Source organism: Peromyscus maniculatus, chromosome 13 (assembly GCF_049852395.1).
Source record: "Peromyscus maniculatus bairdii isolate BWxNUB_F1_BW_parent chromosome 13, HU_Pman_BW_mat_3.1, whole genome shotgun sequence".
Taxonomy (NCBI): Eukaryota; Metazoa; Chordata; class Mammalia; order Rodentia; family Cricetidae; genus Peromyscus; species Peromyscus maniculatus.
The window spans coordinates 47,124,104-47,145,770 of NC_134864.1; positions in this window are offsets into that span (position 1 = coordinate 47,124,104).

The window sequence follows — 21,667 nt, forward strand, 5'->3', positions numbered from 1 at the left end:
GGTATCAGGAGACCTTTTTTAAACTTTTGTTCTCTTATACATTACATCCCAACTGCATTATCCCCTTCCTCTATTCCTCCCAGTCATTTCCCCTCGTTCCCTCTCCCCAGATCAACTTCTCTTGTTTCCCTTGAAAAAGAAAGAAAAGAAGAAAAAAGAAAGAAAGAGAGGGAGAGAGAGAGGGAGAGAGGGAGGGAGGGAGGGAGGGAGGGAGGGAGGGAGGAAGGGAGAGAGGGAGGGCAGGCGGAAAGCAGGCCTCTGGATATCCACCAAACATGGAACATGGCCAAACAAGATATAATAACCACTAGGCCTGCCTGGCCCCTCTCTGCGTGGGCAGGTGGAAGACACCCACAGGCCTGGCCAGTGTTTTGAGGCACCTGGCAGGTGGGTGCCATTATGATGAGCAAATATACAGTGGAGACATGGGAGAGAAAGAGAAAGCAGAGTGTTTCATGTGCTGTGGAGAGAGGCAGAACTGAAGAAGTGAAGCTAATCTGAGTGGCCTGCCCTGCCACCTAGGGCCATGGTGTCATCCAGGCTGAGCTGCTGAGGGCTATGTCTGGGCTCATGACCCTACAGCAGCCAGGATTTGTGTTGATGTCCATGTCTCCTGTTGTCACCGATGACTTTGTGGATGCTTTGGTAATGGGCCACCATCTGAGGCCATGATGATGTCTGAGTGCCATGCTGCCACCAGGGACATACTCATCAGAATGGCCTGAGCTGCCACCTAAAACCATAGTGACATCCTACCTCAAGCTGCTGCTGAGAGAAATGTCTGAGTCCATGGTCCTGCTGCAGGTGGGGGTCCATGTTGATGTGTGTGGCCTGTCTTACCACTGGGGGCCATATGAACCATGCATGTTGAAATCTGAGGGCTATGCTGAGCCAACCCTGCCCTTCACTGGCCCCGGGAGATCTGTTCCTACCCCTCGCTGGCTGCTGCAGTGGAAGATCTGGCCCCAGTGACCTGGACCATGGGAGAGCTGGCCTCATCCCTCACTATGGGTACAGAAGAGCTGGTTCTATCCCTCAACTGAGGAGAGCAGTGCTATCAGAGACCCTGACTAACCAACTCAGGCCCAATCCAGGGCTTAGATTCAGCCCACCCCAACATCTATCCCATCTATGAGCTGCTGGAGTGCAGGAAGGGACCCATGGAACCAGAGCTACAGGATCTCCATGACTACAGGTTACTCCCACAACATCCCGTTATCTGAGAGGAGTTTCAGTGAGGGTCCAGTATTGATGGTGTACCAAAAACCAGAGGCCTTGTACCAAATCAAAAACTCATTACAATAGACTAATGAAGAGGCTATAGAAAGGTGGGAAAGATGGAGGAGTAAAGTGTTGTGGGTTTTTTTTTTAATTTAAAAAAAAAAAAATTGGGAGGAGAAGGGAACACTGCAAGGGTGAAGGGCAGATAAGGAGGGCCTGGGAAATGAGTGGGATTGAAGTGCATGATGGGAAATTCCCAAAGAATCAATGAAAATTTGTGGTGGTATTGTGTTCCCCAAAATATTGTGTACCTTAATAAAATTACCTGGGGTCAGAGAACAGACAAGCCACTAGTTAGGCAGTGATAGCACACGCCTTTAATCCTAGCATTCCAGAGACAGAAATCCCTCTGGATCTCTGTGAGTTCAAGGCCACATTGGAAATAGCCAAGCATGGTGACACACGCCTTTAATCCCAGAAAGCCAGCCTTTAATCCCAGGGAGTGGTGGTAGAAAGCAGAAAGATATATAAGGCGTGAGGACCAGAAACTAGAAGATTTTGGCTGGTTAAGCATTCAAGCTTTTGAGCAGTAATTCAGCTGAGACCCATTCCGGATGAGGACTCAGAGGCCTCTAGTCTGAGGAGACAAGACCAGCTGAGGATCCGGCGAGGTGAGATAGCTGTGGCTTGTTCTGTCTCTCTGATCTACCAGCATTGACCCCAGTAAGTGGCCTCGGGTTTGATTTTATTAATAAGAACCTTTAAGATTCCTGCAACAAAAATTATTTTTAAAAAATTAATAATAATTATCATGGTATATCTGAAATAATTACTACACTCTGTTGGGAACAAACATTTCAGGGTTACTCTGGCCCTTATCTAACTTTGATGTGAGTCTTTGTGATTTTTGCCATTGAAAGTGCTCTATCCCTGAGCTTTGATACCAAGAGTCCTTGAGGCACGAGCCCCCTCTTTTTCACTGGCTAATAAAAATCTCAATAGTTTTTGTTCTTTTAAAAAAAGTAATAAGGGCCAGGCGGTGGTGGCGCACGCCTTTAATCCCAGCACTCGGGAGGCAGAGCCAGGCGGATCTCTGTGAGTTCGAGGCCAGCCTGGGCTACCAAGTGAGCTCCAGGAAAGGCGCAAAGCTACACAGTGAAACCCTGTCTCGAAAAACCAAAAAAAAAAAAAAAAAAAAAAAAAAAAGTAATAAGGTACAATAAAATCAGGCAAATCCCTCATGTTCAAGTTGGATGAGGCAACCCAGAAGGAAGAAAGGGATCCCAAGCACCCTCAAGAGAGTCAGAGGCACCCCTACTCCCACTGTTGGGAGTCCCACAAAACGCCAAGCTACACAACCATGAGGTATATGCAGAGAACCTAGCTCAGACACATACAGTTTCTGTGAGCTCCTATGAACCCTCTTTGTTGATTCTGTGATCCTTGACCCTTTGGCTCCTAGAGTCTTCCTTCTCCTCTTCTGCAGGATTCCCCTACCTCTGCCTAGTGTTTGGCTGTGGGTCTCTGCATCTGCTCCAACCCCTTGCTAGATGACCCCTCTGATGACGATTTGTCTAGGCACCAATCTATGAGCATAGCAGAATATCATTAGAGATCATTTCATTGACTTTGTTTTGGGGGGATTCTGTTTCTTTGCATGCCTGTTTTGGTTTGTTCATTTGGTTGGTTGGTTTTCTTGTCTGTTTGGTTTTCTTTTTCTTTCTTTTTTTTTTCCTTTGGCAGTCATATTTGGTTCTTTCCCGGGTTGCCAGGCTGTCCTACCTCGGGTTCCTGGCCATCCAGGCAATGTCAAGGGTGGGCTCCTCTTGCGGTTTTGGTCATAAGGTGGACCGGTCATGGGTTGGTCACAAGCACAAGTTCTGTACCACTGCTGCCCCAGCATATCTTGCTATGGGGACAGATTGTACCTTGAAAGTTTTGTGGCTGGGTTGATGTCCAAGTCCCACTACTAGAAACCTTGCCTGGCCATAGTAGATGATCAGTTTGGCTCTGTATCCTCCATTACTAGGAGATTTCACTAGGGTTACTCTCATGAATTCCAGGAAGTTTCCAGTGTACTCTGTTTCTACATTGTTTACCAAATGTCCCCTAATTCCAGTTGTCTCTCCCAGTACTCTCTCCACCTCCTGTTCCCATGATCCCATGTTCACCCACCTCCAATTCACCTACCAAATCTATGTGATTTTCCCTTCCCAGGGAGATCCATGCATCCTCCCTTGACTCTTTGTTACTTAGCCTCTCTGGGTCTGTGGATCGCAGTATTATTGTCCTTTACTTAACAGATAACTTACACATATGAGTACAAAACATGTTGATCTTTCATGTTGATCAGATGTTACTGGACTGGACATTGTTAATATACATAATGGAGTTTTTTGTCTGGATCTGTCAAATGTTAATGGACTAGACATTGTTAATGTAATCTTGACTGTATATTGCATATACTTATTGAAGATAGTTTTTCTTGTATTAGTTATAAGCTTTTTTAATTTTAGACAAAAAGAGAGGAAATGTGGTGGTATTGTGTTCCCCAAAATATTGTGTGCTCTAATAAATCTAATAAATGAGTCTGGATCACCTTACTCACAATGATCTTTCCTAGTTCCACCCATTTGCCTGCAGATTTCATGATGTCATTATTTTTAACAGCTGAGTAATATTTCTTTGTGTAAATGTACCACATTTTCTTTATACATTGTTTGGTTGAAGGACATCTAAGTTGTTTCTAGTTTCTGGCAATTATGAATAAAGCCACTATGAACATGATGAATATGTTTCCTTGTGGTATCCTTTGGATGTATACCCAAAAGTGGTATAGCTGGGTCTTAAGATGGATTCCTAATTTTATGAGGAACGGCCATATTGACTTCCATAGTGGTTGTACTAGTTTGCACTCAAAAAGTGATTTTTGAAGTTTAACAGCACATAGAAATCTGCAAATGGGAAAGACTCAAGATTTACCCAAAACCCTTCAAATTTGCCAAAGGAAGTGTTCCTATAGAGCAATATCCACACAGGGAGTTTCACTGAGCATTTTAAGGTCAATTTCAAAATAAATTTTAGATGAAATAAAACAGCAGCTCTCATATGCCACATTTAAGAAAAATGTCAGCCGGCTGGTGGTAGCACATGCCTTTAATCGCAGCACTCAGGAGGCAAAGCCAGGTGGATGTCTGTGAGTTCGAGGCCAGCCTGGTCTACAGATCAAGATCCAGAACAGGCACCAAAGCTACACTGAGAAACCCTGTCTTGAAAAACAAACAAGAAAAGAAAGAGAGAGAGAGAGAGAATGAACAGAAGGAAGGAAGGAAGGAAGGAAGGAAGGAAGGAAGGAAGGAAGGAAGGAAGGAAGGAAGGAAGGAAGGAAGGAAGGAAGACATCAATTCCCTATAGTTTCCAGTAACCAAAAATAACTAGATCAGGTTAGATATGCATTAGTCAAATAATTGTATGTCTTTGTAAAAGAACTCACCAAACCAATCTGGCCTTCTACATGTCTGAGTGCAGATGAATCACATTTTTCCTGTTACCAAGGATTACACTGTCTTTTCTCAGCACAGGGAATATTGTTGTGCCTGTATGTGCATGTGCAGACCTGTGTGTGCATGAAGAATCATATCTGTATATGCTACATCATCCCCACAAAACCATGCTTCCCTTCCCAGTCATATAAAGAATATCTTGCTTGCTTTTAATATTACATATTGGTAAACCTTTTTAAATGTCATCATATTCTTGTGTAATACCATCTAAGTAGTGTTGAGAGAAACAAATAAATGCCAGATTATATCCAGCACCTCCTGAGCCTCATGTCTACAGACACCCAGTAGTTCTCTTTAAATATCATTGGATAAATGAATGTTCTAGCCTGTGTGTCTAAACAGCACTGCTGTGTCCTAGGTGTGCCATGTGTCATCAGAGTGGTCGGTCCTGAAATCATATGCACATAGGCAAGAGCAAACAGGCTCACCAGGATGTATTTATATATTTATGCATATGTGTATTAAACAATAATATAAAGGAAAAAGAGCCCATGAATCTGAGAAAGGAGGGGAAATATAACAAGTTGGAGAGAGGAAAGTAAATGGGAGAGATGATGGATCAGATTTTAATTAAAATAAAAAAATCTACAAATAAAAAAATCCAAATTTCCTTTCCAGAATATGATCTTTGTAGTTATGGTTTAAACTTCTAGCCTTGTGAAAAAGCATTCTACGGTGCGAACACGGGAAGAACAACAAAAATATTTGTTAGAATCAAAAAAATGTAACACAGTGGCTATGTTTCTTTTTATCTGTTTTCAGAATGTCATCCTTGAGCCTTAACATGGTCACCCTACTTAACAAAACCAATGGCCAGGCAAGATGTTTCTGTCTATTTATGAAGAAATAAATAAAATAGAATGAGTGAAGGGAATTGGATCCTTTGATATAAACTTGCTTTAATCTTCCTGTAGCAGAGGCAGCTGAGGAGAGGCGGAGACAACACCATGCTTCAGTTCTGCTTTGCTCTTTAGCATGGCTGATTCCAGATGCTAGGATTACTTGGGAAATGTAATTAGTTTCAATTAACTAACATCTGGCCAAACATAAACATTATATTTGAGATTCAGGTAAAAGAGAGCTCATTTCTACAGGGCAAGCTTGTTTATATAATGGTCTGAATAAGATTTTTTTTTTAAAAAAAAGTCCTGTTTAGAGGCCAGGGAGATGGCTCAGCGGGTAAAGAACATGCCGCTCAAGCATAAGAACCTAAATTTGGATTCTCAGAAAGCAAGAAAAACAGTTGGGTGTGGAAATGTACACTATAATCCTAATGCTGGAGTGGGGGGGGGAGACCAGAAGGTGCTGGGGCTCACTGGAGCCTATCTCAAAAAATAAGGTGGATGGTGCTAGAGGAAAACACCCAACATCAGTGTCTGTCCTGTACTAGCACATGCACATATGGGGCATGCACCTGTCTACACACACACACACACACACACACAAAACGCAAGTAATAAGATACCCTATTTCAGTCACTGAGCAAGAACTAGGCTAATAGAAATTTCTTTGGGGAGAAACTAACCAACAACTGATTTGACTTAAGGCCCAACCCACAAGATAAAATCCATACTGGACACTTCATTGGTAACCAAGAGCCAGAGAATAGATAGCCCAAAGACCTAGGGTAAAAACAAATATTACTGGTCCAAAAAGGGGGAGGAGGTAGTGATAAAATGACTCTTTTTTTTTAAGATTTATTTATATATTACGTATACAGTGCTGTCTGCATATATGCCTGGAGGCCAGAGATGGCGCAAGATCTCATTAGAGATGGCTGTAAGCCACCATGTGATTGCTGGGAATTGAACTCAGGACTTCTGGGAGAGCAATCAGTGTTCCTAACCTCTGAGCCATCCCTGTAGTCCCTGACAAAATGGCTCTTGATGATATTATGCTATACTGAATAAGGTGAGTGCCTTATTCAACCATAACCATAGAAGATTCCTCCTACAACAGATGGAAAAAATATAGAGACCCACAGACAGACAATATGCAATATGGAGAGAGAGAGAGACAGAGACAGAGAGAGACAAAGAGAGAGAGAAATTCTCCCTCAGAGCTCAGAGAACCCCAAGAAAGAGGAGGTGAGAAGAGTGTAAGAGCCAGAAGGGATAGAGAACACCAGGAGAACAAGGCCCTCTAAATTAATTGAGCAAAGATTAGTGAACTCCCAGAGACTAAAGTGGCAAGTACTGAGACAACATGGGCCTCCATCAGATCCTCTGTGCATATACTAAAGCTTTCAAGTTAGGATTTTTATGAAACTCCTGAAAGTGTGAAAAAGTGGGTCCCTGATTCTCAAGCCTTCCTTTGCTTATGTTCTTCTGTTGGTTGGATTTGTCCAACTTTGATGTGATGGGTTTTGTTTCATCTTATATTTTGTTATCTATTAAAAGCCTGTGTTTTTTTTTCCTAATGAGACAGAAAGGGAGTAGATCTGGATGGGAAGGGAAAGGGAATGGAAGGAAACTAGGAGGAGTAATCAGGATTTATTGTTGTAGAATATTTATTTAACTATGCAAAGATGTATTGTATTTGTTTAACTATGTAAAGATGTGTTGCTGTTTTACCTTGCCTGCCTAAGGAACCTGACTGGTCTAATAAAAAGCTGAATGACCAATAGTGAGGGAGGTGGTACAGGTGGGACTTCTGGGCAGGGAGAATAAGTAGGAGAAGGAAATTAGGCTTAGGGGAAGAAAGAAAAAGAGATGCCAGGGATATGCCGGGGACACTCATCCAGACATAAAGGGAAAAGCAAAGTAGAACATACAGAATAAAAGAAAGGTAAAAAGCCCTGAGGCAACACGCAGATGAATAGAAACAGGTTAAGTTAAAAGAGCTAGTGGGACAAGCCTAGCTAAGACCAAGCATTCACAATTAATAGTAAGTCTCTATATCTTTATTTGGGAGCTGGTTGGTGGCCCAAAGAAAACACCAGCTACAATATATCATATGAGAAATGAATCTATTTTCAAAAAAAAAAAGGACGAACATTTCTCCAATTTTCTGCATTTCTCCATTTCTGGGTTATTTTCCTAATAGAATTACAGTAGCCAAAATCAGTTTCTGTAATATCAAGTCATATTCAAGCCAGGCAAATACCAGTTCAGCTGAAATTTAAGTAAGAGTTCATCTACTTGATGAAAAGATATTAAATCTAAGTCTATTTTAACAGAAAAAAAAATAAAGAGCCCCTTTGAATCGGCCACAATAGAATTGGAATAGCTCATTCATGGGATAATATACAGAAGAATAGATCTTGGCCTTGTAAGAGTGTTCTGTATTGAACTATCCATAGAAATGTAGATGGCAGATCTTTAAATCAATGTGTCGTAGGTATAGATCCCACTAAACACAGGCTCAGTGCAATGACAACTTGCACTTCATTCGCAGAGCTTAGCCTGCCCCTGGATTTGTGCAGACATCAGCAGGAGGTGTCACAGATTGTACGGTTGTCAGTGGGCAGAGTATTGTCAATGCAGACAGATTTGGATCTGCAGCTATAAAAAGCAAATAATTCATATCTTGTAAGACATAAGTGTGCAACATTTGGTTTCCTGTTCATTTCCATGTTTATAATATTCAGATAAACATAACTTTAATCATTATGCATAATAAACATTTAGCTGAAAATGCTCCATCTTAATGGCTTGAAATCTTGGCCATCTACTCCTGGGCATGGAGCCTATCTTGAATTGTGGTCATTAGTACACCCAATGAGACTCTGCTGGAGAAGACTAATTTCTCCTTTATAAGCAGGTGTCTATCAGTTGCAAATAGCTTCTTGGTTAGTGGTGGGAGTTCGTGTCCACTTCCTCCTCTCAGCCCTGAGGCCCTATCTGGCTTAGACATGTGCTGCCACACCCTTTAAGTCCATATATGCATCAGTCTTATTGTGTCCGGAAGCCCCTGTTTCCTTGGAGTCATCTATCACCTCTGGCTCTTGCAATCTTTCTGCCTCCTCTTCTACATAGGTCATTGAGTCCTGAGGTGGGGCACCAACGAAGAATACCATTTAAGAGTGAGTGCTCCACTATCTGTCATTCCCTGTCCAATTGTGGGTCTCTGTGTTAGTTCTCATCTATTTCAGGCAGAAGTTCTCTGATGATGACTAAGCAAAGCACCAATTTATGGGTATAGCAGAGTGTACTTAGGGGTCATTTAATGACTGTAGTCCCTTAGGAGAACAATAGTATTTTGCTTTTCTCCAGGCCCATGTCCTATTCATTCTCAGGTTCTTGGTCACCTGAGCAGTGTCGGGCACAGGTTCTATATTGTAGAGTGGGTCTTAAATCCTACTGGAGAGTGGTTTATTACTCCCACAACATTTGTGCCACTATAGCAGCAGCATAGCTGCTGATATTGTCAAAGACTAGCCCTCCCTGAACCTGCACTGTGCTCTTAGGACTTTTAACCCTCCCAACTGTGAGCAAATTCATCTTTCTTTTCCTTTTAAGTAGCTTAGCGTATCTCCAGTATTTTGTTATGATGATGAAAGGCTATCAAGTCAGGTCGCCTTTTATTAGCTAGGCAGGAAGAAACCAAGACTGTACTGAGGGATTTTATAAGAAATCTTTTGTGTCCATACAAATGATAAGATCTGCAACCAGATTTTTTTTGCTTTGCAGAAAATACTACAGTAAGCATTAACAATAAGAAAACCAGTCCAGACAACCAAACTGTCTGGAATTCATGTCTGTGTAACAAAATCCAGCTTTATCTTCAAAGATATTGAACTCAAAAGACTTCACAGCAGCTCACATGGGATCCCTGATATTTAGAGCAGACATTTTCAGAGTCAGAGACTCAAACTCCTGGCCAAACACACTGCTGTTTCTAATCCCATCTCATTCTCTACCCTGCTTGAACCTCACCCCTCCCAGTCAACAACTCATCATTTGTAGCAGTAGTGTTCAGATTAGGTTATTGAAACACCAAAAATTTTTCTGGAAATACCTCAGTGGTCCCTGCTGGGGAGAGGGAGTAACTAATAAATCCTAGGAGGAGAAATAGGAATTGTTGTCTGACCTTTACTCTTAGCATGTGAGTTGTTTTGATTTTGGTTTTGTTTTTTTTTTTTTAACACAACAGAAATGCCTTCATGGGGCTCAGACTCTTCTCCATCTTTAAAATCTAGTAAGTAGTACTTTTCACAAATAGTGATGCTTTGTGATGTTTTTAAATTTGGTTCACAACATTCCCTTCATGCAAAATGTCCCTCTTACTTCTCTCTGTCAAATTAACATCACTCATGTGTCATTCATTAAGCCCTTTATGACACTCTAGGACAAAGTAAAATCCCATCATTTCCATTATGAAATATCACCCCAAACATATTCACCATCATAATATAACACAGCACTACAGTTTTTTTTTTTATTTACTATTCCATGTTCAGCTGCAAATGCTATAGGAAGTGTTGGGATCATTCGTGTGTCCCAGTACTCAGGCCAGGTGTTGACATTAGCATTCAATTGACTGAAAACCCAAAATTCACCAACAAATTTTAGATGGAAGGAAGAAGAGGAGAAGGAAAGGAAATAAATAAATCTGTTAATTTAGCTCCTAGAATATGCTAACTGCTTTATAGAGATATTTCACTTGAGCCTCACTAGAGCTCTCTGAAAGACTCTACAGTTCCCAGGTTATATTTATAATAAGTCGAAATGTGGATCACAACAGTTAGATAAATCAGTTCGGTGGAGTTGGTACAAAGGAAGAGGATGAAAAGATTTTATTTTAGTGTTACCTGACCTGAAAATCTGTCTTAATTCCACAATACACATAAATAATATGTCAGTATGAATTAAATTGCAATAGCAAAGAAGTCTCTCTAAGGGAGCATTTGCTCTACAAAACTTTCCCATAATATTTCATCTTGTTTGATTTTTACAAACTTAACTATCAGCCAAGAATAAAAATAAAACATGCTTTTCAAAGAATAGCAGTCTATCTCTAAGAATATGCCACCTACTCAGCCAATTTAATAAACATTTATTTAGCATAAACTAAATGCAAGTCAGTGCATAGAGCCTTAGGGATGATATAAAATGGGGAAGGTATGGTCCTTACCCTTCAGGGACTCATAATCTAAAGACATACATTAACAACCCTGAATGTAGGCAGATGGTAATAAGTGCTATAATAGAGGCACTTACAACGTGCTAAGGAAGTATAAAGCAGGGAGATATTAATTCCAACTGTGGAGTAATAAAACACCTTGGTAAATGTATCTTTCACTACACACCAAGAAAAGTCTTTTATGACCCAAACCAAAGGACATATTTCTTTGTAAAATACCAGAGCTTATTCAAAAAAAATCCCTAATAGACATGGCTTTTGTAAGAAAGAATAGAATTGAGATACAATGGAAACAGGCTTACCTGTATGTGTTTTTCCACAGCAAATGGAAAAAAACCCTTGGGTCTAGTTATTTAAAAAGCTTTCAGTCTATTCAGAAGGGACTATACGTATTTCTGACTACAAATCTCTGTCCCTCCATTCATGGCAATTCTTCCCAGCTCACTTGTGCACTTACAGAGAGACTCAGATAGTTTTGTAGCAGAAGATGCAGCCATGGAAGCAAACAGCTCACCTAACCAAGGAAGGATGTGAAGGCAAGATTTTTTTTTCCATTTTTAATTTTAAGCAAGAAGAACTACAACATCTTAGCTGGTTGATACCTGGCTTTAAAGTGTCTGCATGACTGTAAACAAAGGCAGTGATGCTCAATGGCCTCAGCCATGTGCTGAGTAGATCTGTGATGCACCAGCCCTGCTGCGACATTTTACTGGTTAGACTCGACACAAAGGGGAAGCCCAGCAAATGCAGAAGATCCCATCAGAACAGGATCAACAGCAGCATAGCCTGCTATTTAGATGTCTACGTGTGCTGTGTGCACAAAGTAAACAGACTGTTCACCCTAATAAGATTGCAAAATGAAGAAGCCTTTATATAACACACAAGCACATCACTCACAAGCTACTCTGAAGAAGTTAAGAGCTTTCCTCAGGAAAATATATTCATAGGAAAAGGCACAAAATAGCAAAAGGTCAATGTGTTATTATGTCTAAAAGGCATCTTCCTTGCAGAATATGCATTTCAGGGAGAGAAAACAAGCTGGGATTTGCCAAAACCTATTGGGCCAGCAAAAGGTTTTGTTTGTGTGAAACCTTAAATCTACTTTAGAGAGAACAGGAACCTGATGTGGAAGTGTCTATGACTTTATTACCTCTCAGTTTCTTCTAGCCCTTGATATTTCAACTATTCCATCTCTCCAGCATCCTCAATCTTTCATTATATAATGTTGGATTCTCTTAGTTTCAGATCTGAAAATGTTCTTTGGGGCTTGAGGAGGAAACCATATGACTAATAATGTTATCATTGTAATTGTGCATTTCCCCTCTCCTTTAGGGGTGACAAGCAGTTCATATTAAATTGTGCCATTTCTTCAATCATTCTTTCTCTTATATTTAATCTAAACTTTGTGTCACCTAATTCCACTGTACAGAAATAGGCTTACGTTGTGCCACCTATACAATCCCAATCTCATAGCCACTTCCTAATTCTCGTCAAGACAACATATCTATTTTATCTAATACTAATACTAATACTGTACATTTGATTTAAAGAATCACTTCTTTTCAGACTCTTGACACCTTTCTCTGAAGTTGACTCCTATGATAAAGCTGTGGGACTTCAACTGTCCCTTTTCCTGGGTGTGCCCCTCAGAAACTGGTGCTATCCATCTGGCTCACAAATCAAAGAGGAACACTGGGCTCTTCTTGGAGTGAAGCTGCCTGCAGAAAGTTTGTATTCTCTGCTTTCTCACATCTAAGTCTTACCTATTATGGAATTCTCTTAGTTAACTAAGTAAAATCAGCTGTCACCAAGTCAGCAAGCTGCCTTCATTCTAAGGCCCTGTAAGCAGGATTTTTTATAGTTCATGTGTCGCTGAGTAAGGTAAGTTGCTCAACTGACTATTTCAGCATCCTTATTTATTTTTCTTTATTACTTTACTCAGTACCTAGGTATAAGAGGATACCCCCCCACCCGCCGTAGGCTCCAACATGGTTTTTGTGCTTGAAACCCTTCTATAGCTTCTGAAATATACTTTTGATCTTCCTTTCCCTTCTGTGATATTCCTCTATGGTTGTTAAGATTTCCTTTTTCAGTCTTTGACATAATCCAATACCCCTTCATGATAAAAGTCCGGGAGAGACTGGGGATACAAGGGACATACCTCAATATACTAATGACACTTGCAGCATAACTATAGCCAACATCAATTTAATTGGAGAGAAAAATCAAAGCAATTCCACTGTATAAGGAACAAGACAAGGTTGTCCACTCTCTCCAAACCTACTACTTGAAGTCTTAGCTAGAGCAATAAGGCAACTCAAGGAGTTAAAGGAAATGTAAATTAAAAAGGAAGAAGTCAAAGTATCATTTCTGATACCAAGTTGTACTAAAAAGCTATTAATAAAAACAGCATGGTGTTGGCACAAAAACAGACATGTTGATCAAAGAAACAGAATTGAAGACCCAGACATAAATATACATACCTATGGATACCTGTTGTTGTTGTTGTTGTTGTTGTTGTTTTTAATAAACAAGCCAGAAATACACACTGGGGGAAAAAACAGTATATTCAACAAATGGAGTCAAAGGATGCTGTCATTTGGAACAAGTGGAAACCTACAGAATGGGAAAAGATTTTTACCAACTACACATCCAATAGAAAATAATATCTAAAATACAAAGAACTCAAGAAACTATGTATCAAGAAAAAAATAATCCATTTAAAAATGGGGTATGGATCTGAACAGAGAATTTGCAAAGCAAAAACTCAATGGCCAGGAAACACTTTGTTTGACATCCTTAGTCATGAGGAAAATGCAAATCAAAACTGTGTTGGGATTTCCTCTTAAATCTGTCAGAATGACTAAGATTAATAAAACAAGTAACAGTTCATGGTGGCAAGATGATGGAGTAAAGGGAAGATTCATCCATTGCTGGTGGGAGTGCAAACTTGTATAGCCACTGTGAAAATCCATGAGACAGTTCCTTAGAAAAATGGTAATTGTCTACATCAATATCCAAATAAACCACCTTTGGGCATATATCCAAAGGACGCTTCATTCTATAGCAAAGACACTCAACAATGTTGAGATGCAGCTCTAATAATAGACAAACTGGAAACAACATAGATATCCCTCAACAGAAGAATAGATAATAGTATATTTTTTATATCTGAGTATATAATATAACAATTATATACTCAGATATGAAAAATGACATCATGAAATTCATAAGCAAATAGATGGAACTAGAAAAAAAGTCACCCTTAGTGAGGTATTCCAGACCCAGAAAGACAAACATGGTATATATTAGCTTATATGTAGATACTAGCTGTTAAGTCAATGTTAACTAATCTATAATCCATAGAACCACAGAGGGTAGGTATATAATAAGAGACTAGTGGATACAGATAAATTTGATTAGGAAAGAGAAATAGAATAGATAATGATGGATGGATGGGGGAGCTGTAACTGGAGGATCAAGTCAGGAGAGGTAGTGGGTAAGGAGTTGAATAAGGGAATATGGGAGAGACAACTAAAATTATGGGGCATTTGAGGGGTAGTATGGAAACCTAATACAGTAGAAAGTTCCTAAAATATAACAGTAGAAAGTTCCTAAAATTTATACATGTATGAAGGTGATTTAAATGAAATCAAACAATGGAAGAGACACAGTCCCAGCTTGCCATCTATTATCACCAAATGAAGCTCCCAGTCCCAGGACTGCATGACATCTAATTGAGGTGTTGGCCAAGGGGAGCCCATAGAAATCTCCAAACACATCAGGCTATTGCCAAGCTAATAGGTTTCTCAAGGCCCCATTGCTGAAGACAATATCTGCAGAACTCATGGCATATGGATAAGTCAAGTTGGTAGCTACATAGAGTCTTCCCACCTTTGTTCTAGAATCTTTGGCACAGGAAGGTACTCTGCACAATAGCAAAAGAGAAGCACAAACACCAAGCCAGCCACAAACTCTTGGATCTCCAATGGTATCCTACCTGCAAGATATGCTAGGACAATAGTGGCACAAACTTGTGGAAGTAACCAACTAATTAACCAAACTAACACAAGGCCCAGTCCATGAGATGGAACCTACATGACACTGCTTTGGGTGACCAAGAACCAGAGACTAGCTAGCCCAAGGACCTAAGCTATCTAATACTGGTTTTAACAACAACAAAGTAGTGATAAACTGGCTCCTAACGATATTCTCCCTTGTTCATATATGGAGACCTACCACCAGGTATTATGCTGAAAGGTAGACATTGGAGCATTCTGTCCTAGTGGGATGTCTCCATCAAATCCCTCTCATCAGGGCTCAGGGAACTCCCGCACATAGAAGAGGAAGCAGAAAGAGTATAGGAGCCAGATGGTGTGGAGAACACCAAGAAAACAAGGCCCTATAAATCAAGAAAACTCATATGAACTCACAGAGACTGAATCAGCATGTACAGGGCCTGCATGGGTCTGCACCAGGTCCTCTGTGTATATATTATAGCTTCCAGTATAGTGTTTCTATGGGACTCCTGAGTGTGTGAATGAGTGAGTCTCTGATTTTTGTGCCTTCTCTTGGGTTCTTTTTCTTTTGTTGGTTTGTTTTACCCAACTTGGATGTGATACCTTTTGTTTTATCCTATTATATTTTTTTCATGTTTTATAATTATCTCTTAGAAGCCTTCTCTTTTCTAATGAGAGACAGAAAGGAAAAGGATTCAGATGGGAGGGAGAGTGAGAAGGAACTGGTAGGAGTAGAGAAGAGGAAGCAGTGATGGGGATATATCATGTGAGAAAATCTATTTTCAATAAAAGGGAAAAAAGAAAATGTGAGCAAACTTTAAACTATTATAAATGAAATATATTTTTAAGTAAGTATGTTAATTTTGTTGATTCTATCCATAACAAAATAGCAAGCAAATTCACCAAAAAAATAAAAATAAGGAATTCCTCATTTTAATAAAAGTGCTATGTTGAAAATACTATTTCTTTCTTCCTCACTCACTCTTTCTACATGTATATATATGTAGCTACATAATGTATTTATAGCATATACTATGCACATACATTTACTTTATATATGTATACATTCATGCATATGCAACATACATAGTAGATATAAATATACATATATACTTTTGCATGCATACAGATTCTCTGTTATGGTCTATGAATAAAAATGACCTTTCTGTCTTGAGGAGAAATTTTTATTATAAATAATCTATTGTTGCTATTATTGTTATTGCTTTATTTCTCTTCTTTTGTAGTAATAAGCAATCTTTATTAGCTGTGCTACTACTTTTTCATGAACATTTTGTCCCATAATATCATCTGGTGGTCTTTGTGCTACCTAATGCTACAGTACTGAAATAATCTCAATTTTACCAGATATATCCTTCAAGTCTGATGGACTCTTTCTAAATCTTGTTAAGGCAAAATGTTCCCACACAGCCTTATGTGTTAAAGACGTGGTCTCATCTGGTAATGCTATTTTGAGAGGTGCTAACACTATTAGGTGGAGCAAGAAGCTCACTAATGGCACATTCCATCAGTAATCCAGTCACTGATGTTACCTAGTCACTGATCTATTCTCTCTTCTCCCTCTCCCTCTCTCCCCGCTCTCTCCCCCCTCTCCCCCCCTCTCCCCTCTCTCCCCTCTCTCCCTCTCTCCCTCTCCCTCTCCCCCCCTCTCTCTCTGGGTATCTATCTATCTATCTATCTATCCATCCATTTATCACCTTCCAGTCCTTTTTGATGTCAACAAGTTTTTCTATCACAAGCTCCCACTGCTATGATATCCTGTTCAAGCAAGCACCTGGAGCCAAGAAACCTTTGAACTGTGAGCCAAATAAGTCATTTTCCCTTTAAATTGTTTATTGTACATATTTTGATCTTAGCAAGGAAAAACTAATGAATAACCACACATGCACTGGTGTTCTCCTTGACACAAGAAGCTCATTATTTTTTTATTTTTTACTGCACAGAATGAATCTTCAGTTTCTTCTACTAATTTTTATGATTTGCAGTTAAAACTGCCATGAAATGAGGCATTCAGCCTCATAAAAAATAAATAAGGATAATCTTAGGTATCTGTCAAGCATTTCTCTGTATCCAAGCACTTTTCCAATAACTTATTCAAATCACCATCATTTTTCAGGTCATTGTTTATGTATCTTCAATGAAACAGTTATCAAGAAATGTCCCTGCTGGTTATGAACAACCTACTATAGACTTGGAATGATAATGGATGAACATGAGTATTAAACTGAACAAACATGGAATATACACAAATAAGTTTATAGTATTTCAGTATCTCCAATTAAAAATGCAATGGTGCCAGGCGGAAAAAGAGGTGAGAATGTGGTGATATTGTGTTCCCCAAAATATTGTGCACCCTAATAAACTTATCTGGGGTAAGAGAACAGAACAGCCATCGAGGCCAGAAGATAGCGTCACACATGTTTTTAATCCTAGCATTCCAGAGGCAGAAATCCACCTAGATCTCTGAGTTCAAGGCCACACTGGAAACAGCTAGGCATGGTAACAAGAGCCTTTAATCCCAGGAAGTGAGCCTTTAATCCCAGGGGGTGATGGCAGAAAGCAGAAAGATATATAAGGCATGAAGACCAGAAACTAGAAGCATTTGGCTGGTTAAGCTTTCAGGCTTTCGCTTCCAGTCTGAGGAAAGAGGATCAGCTGAGGAATGGCAAGGTGAGGCAGCTGTGGCCTCTTCTGTTTCTCTGGTCTTCCAGCATTCACCCCATACCTGGCCTCAGATTTGTTTTTATTAATAAGAACTTTTAAGATTCATGCTACATGAGAGTATAAGAAATAATCAAGGAAATGATGGACTTTGATAGATAAGTGAAAGTCTCACAGAAGAAGCAGTGTTCCGTCTGAATCCTGAAGGATGACTGTGATGAGTTGATAGGAAGTAGAAATTGCAATTCTCATTAAAAATTTTTGAGATTATAGCATAATTACATCATTTCCATCTACCTTTCCCTTCCTTCAGCCCCTCCCAAATACTCCTCCTAGATCTCTTTCAAATTCAGGGTCTCTTTCTTCATTAATTATTATAACACAAATATATATATAATCCTAAATACATAAATACAAGCTGTTCAGTATATAATGCTGCTTGTATGAATGTTTTCGGTGCTGACCACTTTGTATTGGATAACCACTTGTTGTGTTCATCCCTGAAGAAGACTGTTTCTCCTGCTCTTGGTATTCCTTAGCAGCTTGTAGTTCTTTGTATAGGGTTGCAGCCTCCTTGTTTTTCTCTTGTCCACTTTATAATGCCTATAGCTGTACATGTTCAGCACATGTTTATGTAGCCATGTTGGTAAGGCTTTATGGCTATAGCTTTCAGCATTGCTAAAAGACACAGATTCACAGCATATTCCCTGATCTTATGAGCTTTTTGCTCAACCCCTTCTGTAATGACCCCCAAGACCTTAGCTACAGGGGTTGTGTTTTAGGTTTATTCATTGGGATTGGGCTCCACAACTCTGCTTTTAATTGGTTGTATTTTTCTGTAATTGACTGTTATGAATCCAAACAACAACTAGCACCTAAAGGCACAGTAGTGGCCCACATACCTTGGTGTTAACCAACAGCTCCCTAATTGGATTGAAGACTTGCTCAACAACAGTGAAATCATGCCTGGTACTGGAAACCTAGACAACTACCAAGAGCTAGTGAGGTCATTGATTTTGGAGAAGAATCTACCATCATCACTTCACTAAATCAGCATAATTCCTAGCTACACTTTAAATGTTTGTCTTCATACCCACAGATATATACAGCCCTCACCCTCATAAGGAAAACTTCTCTTTGCAACAGAAATTACATTTTTAGAATAGGTTTTTATGTGTTTACTTTATTAAGTTTCATATGAAATGTACATATAGTCATGTTCAATTCAAGGGCAAGTTATTCATGTTATAAAATGAAAAGGAAACTAGATATTAAAATACAAGCATTTTTAGAAAAATTATTGAAGAGATGTTCTTTATCACAATCATAAAAGTTTGCATGTAAGGCTATACACACAGTTTCAAATATAGATACACCCAAGAGGTCTAAAATGAAGCTGTAGCAATAAATAGCATGTGACTTTCATATTACTCACATTATACCAACTCTTTTGACCATAGATTCAAAGTGTGAGATTTCTCCATCTCTATTGATTACCAACCATATTGCCCTTCAAGTGAAAATGATGAATATAAAGAAGACATAATTAAAGTTTCATGAAGCCAGAGGCTGACCTAAGTACTCAAACAAGCTTGTACTTGTATTGTAGATATGATTTCTTTGTTCTCATAAAACTTGGTACTCTTTAAATATAAAGAAATGTTTGTTGCACAGTAACAGCTGCCTCTTGGTGATATTCTTCCTTGGTCCCTCAACAGCATGCTGCAACTTTATCCCTGCATTGCCTGACAATGAACAACCATGGGCTTTTGTATCGAAGGAGACATAGGTATTACCTCAGAGTTTCTTCATATAGCATCTTATGTCTTAAAGAAAACTCTTAATTATATCATTGCCTTTACCTCCCTCCAGAACTTTCTAGTTTATGAAGTCTTTCAAAACATAACAAAATTATGATGTTAAAACTAATCCTAAAAACTAAAGAAGTCATTGGGGTTGAAAGATTCAAATGTATTTAAAGCATGGCTAAATAAACAGCAAATTTTGATTATATATCAGTCTACGTGTTTTGATTTAATCTTTTAGTGAATATGGACGTTTTCATAGAGGTGAAATGAATGGTAAATTCTGACTTTTGTTAACATGGGATTTTGAAATGCTGGGCTCAGTTGCTATTTTGCTTGATATTTAGGCAATTACCCATCTTATGTGTTGAGGGACAAGTTTAGACTTTGGAAAACAAGGCCAGGTTTCCATCTAGATTTCATCCTCATTGGCCTCTTAGGCTAGAGGTGTCTTGAGGGGACCAATGCCCAGAAAATATGGCTCATTTTCCTAAATCCTAGTTAAGGTTTGAGCCACATAATTGAGATTGAAAAATGAATAAACAAATTCAAGTTGCCAGAGCTTGCATCACCAATCAGAGAAGCAGAGGCCGAGAACAAAAAGTGAAAGTAGCCGTGTGCCTAGGGTTTTGCAAGTTCAAGCACAAGGCTTAGAAAAATTGCCTTGTCTTCCATTTGCCCCACAAGGAAACTGACATGGGAATCTGGCAAGGAAGGCCTTGCTCATGCCCCTGCCACTGCTCAGTCTGAGCTGTTACACATGGCCATGCAGATACGGCAGACAAGACAGTGTGCTAAATTCATTTTGTGCCTTAATGGGCGTGATTTGTTCTGCAGCTAGAGACGGGAACTTTCCAGGCACACAAATGAGACGTTATACTTGTTTGCTCATCTCTTAACACAGATTGAGGCTGAGGGTCGCACAAAGAAATTGTTCCTAGAATCCGTAGTCTTTTCTCATTTGTTGCATGAGAGATATCAGCAAAGGTAGACACCTGTAGTTATTTCTTTCCTGTTGCTCCAATAAACACCATGACCAAAAGCAACTTGAGGAGGAATTTACTTACTTCATCTTACAATTTACAGTCCATCATGGAGGGAAGGAAACCAGGATAAGAACTTGAGACAAGAACCTGGATGTAGGAACCGAAGCTGAGGCCATGGAGAAATGCTATTTATTGGCTTGCTCAGCTTGCACGGTATAGAACTTAGGACTATTTGTCCAGGTATGGTAACTGTCCTTCATTGGCTGGTTTCCCCTATATCAATCATTAATCAAGAAAATGCCCCCACAGGCATACCCACAGACCAATCTGATAGGAGCAGTTCTTCAGTCGAGGCTCAACCTTCGTGTCTGTCTCTAGCTTGTGACAAGTTGGAGAGAGAGAGCGAGAGGGAGGGAGGGAGGGACGGAGGGACAGAGGGAGGGAGGGAGGGAGGGAGGGGGAGAGGGAGAGAGAGAGAGAGAAACATAGAAAAAAAGAAACAAAGAAAGAAAAAAACAAACCAAAGAAAAGAAAGACAGGCCTAACCAGCACACCATTTTTCCCTGATATTACCAGAGAGAAATCCTCAGCATACACCAATACAGGCAGAGCAAAAAAAAAGAAAGGAAGCCCATTGCCATGCCTCCATGTTTCAGTATAAAATGCTTGAGGAGTTACCACACTGCTGTGTTGAGAGTTCTGCCCCACCTTGTATGATCTACTTTCCTTTCTGCCTCTGCCAACTCAACTCTTCTTCATAAAATGTCTCCTTTCCCTCATGCCTCAAGCATCCTCCCTCCAAAGAGCAATTAAATCACATTACCCTTCTGCAGACCCACAGTGTCACAGTGGTCACTGACAGCTTATAAAACTCATCAGATGAGTGCCATCAAGGAGGCTCAGAGTGCCTGTCAAAAGTAGCACGTGGAATTCAGCCTGGAGCCTAAAGCTGCTCGAGATTTTAGGAGTCCTCTCATTCTCAGGGAATCCTGACTTGGGAGTTTCCTTAATGACTAGCACTTCCTAAAGCAACCTTCTTGGACTTCTCACAGGGGACAGAGCTGCCTAGTCATTTGTCCACAGTATTTAACTGCTTTGAGCAGAAGTCCTGAATGTGATCTATTCTCATAATCCCAGGAGGAGTAAGAGTGTTATTGTCGTTTACATCATTAAAAAACATCCATGGCAAGTAGCAAGATGCTATCCCATAGCAGGAATATGACAGTTACGACCAGCCCTGTGGTAAATCCCAGTCTTGTCAGCCTTTCTTGTCTCTGGGTACCATGACGTATCTTTGCACTGCTGGACTA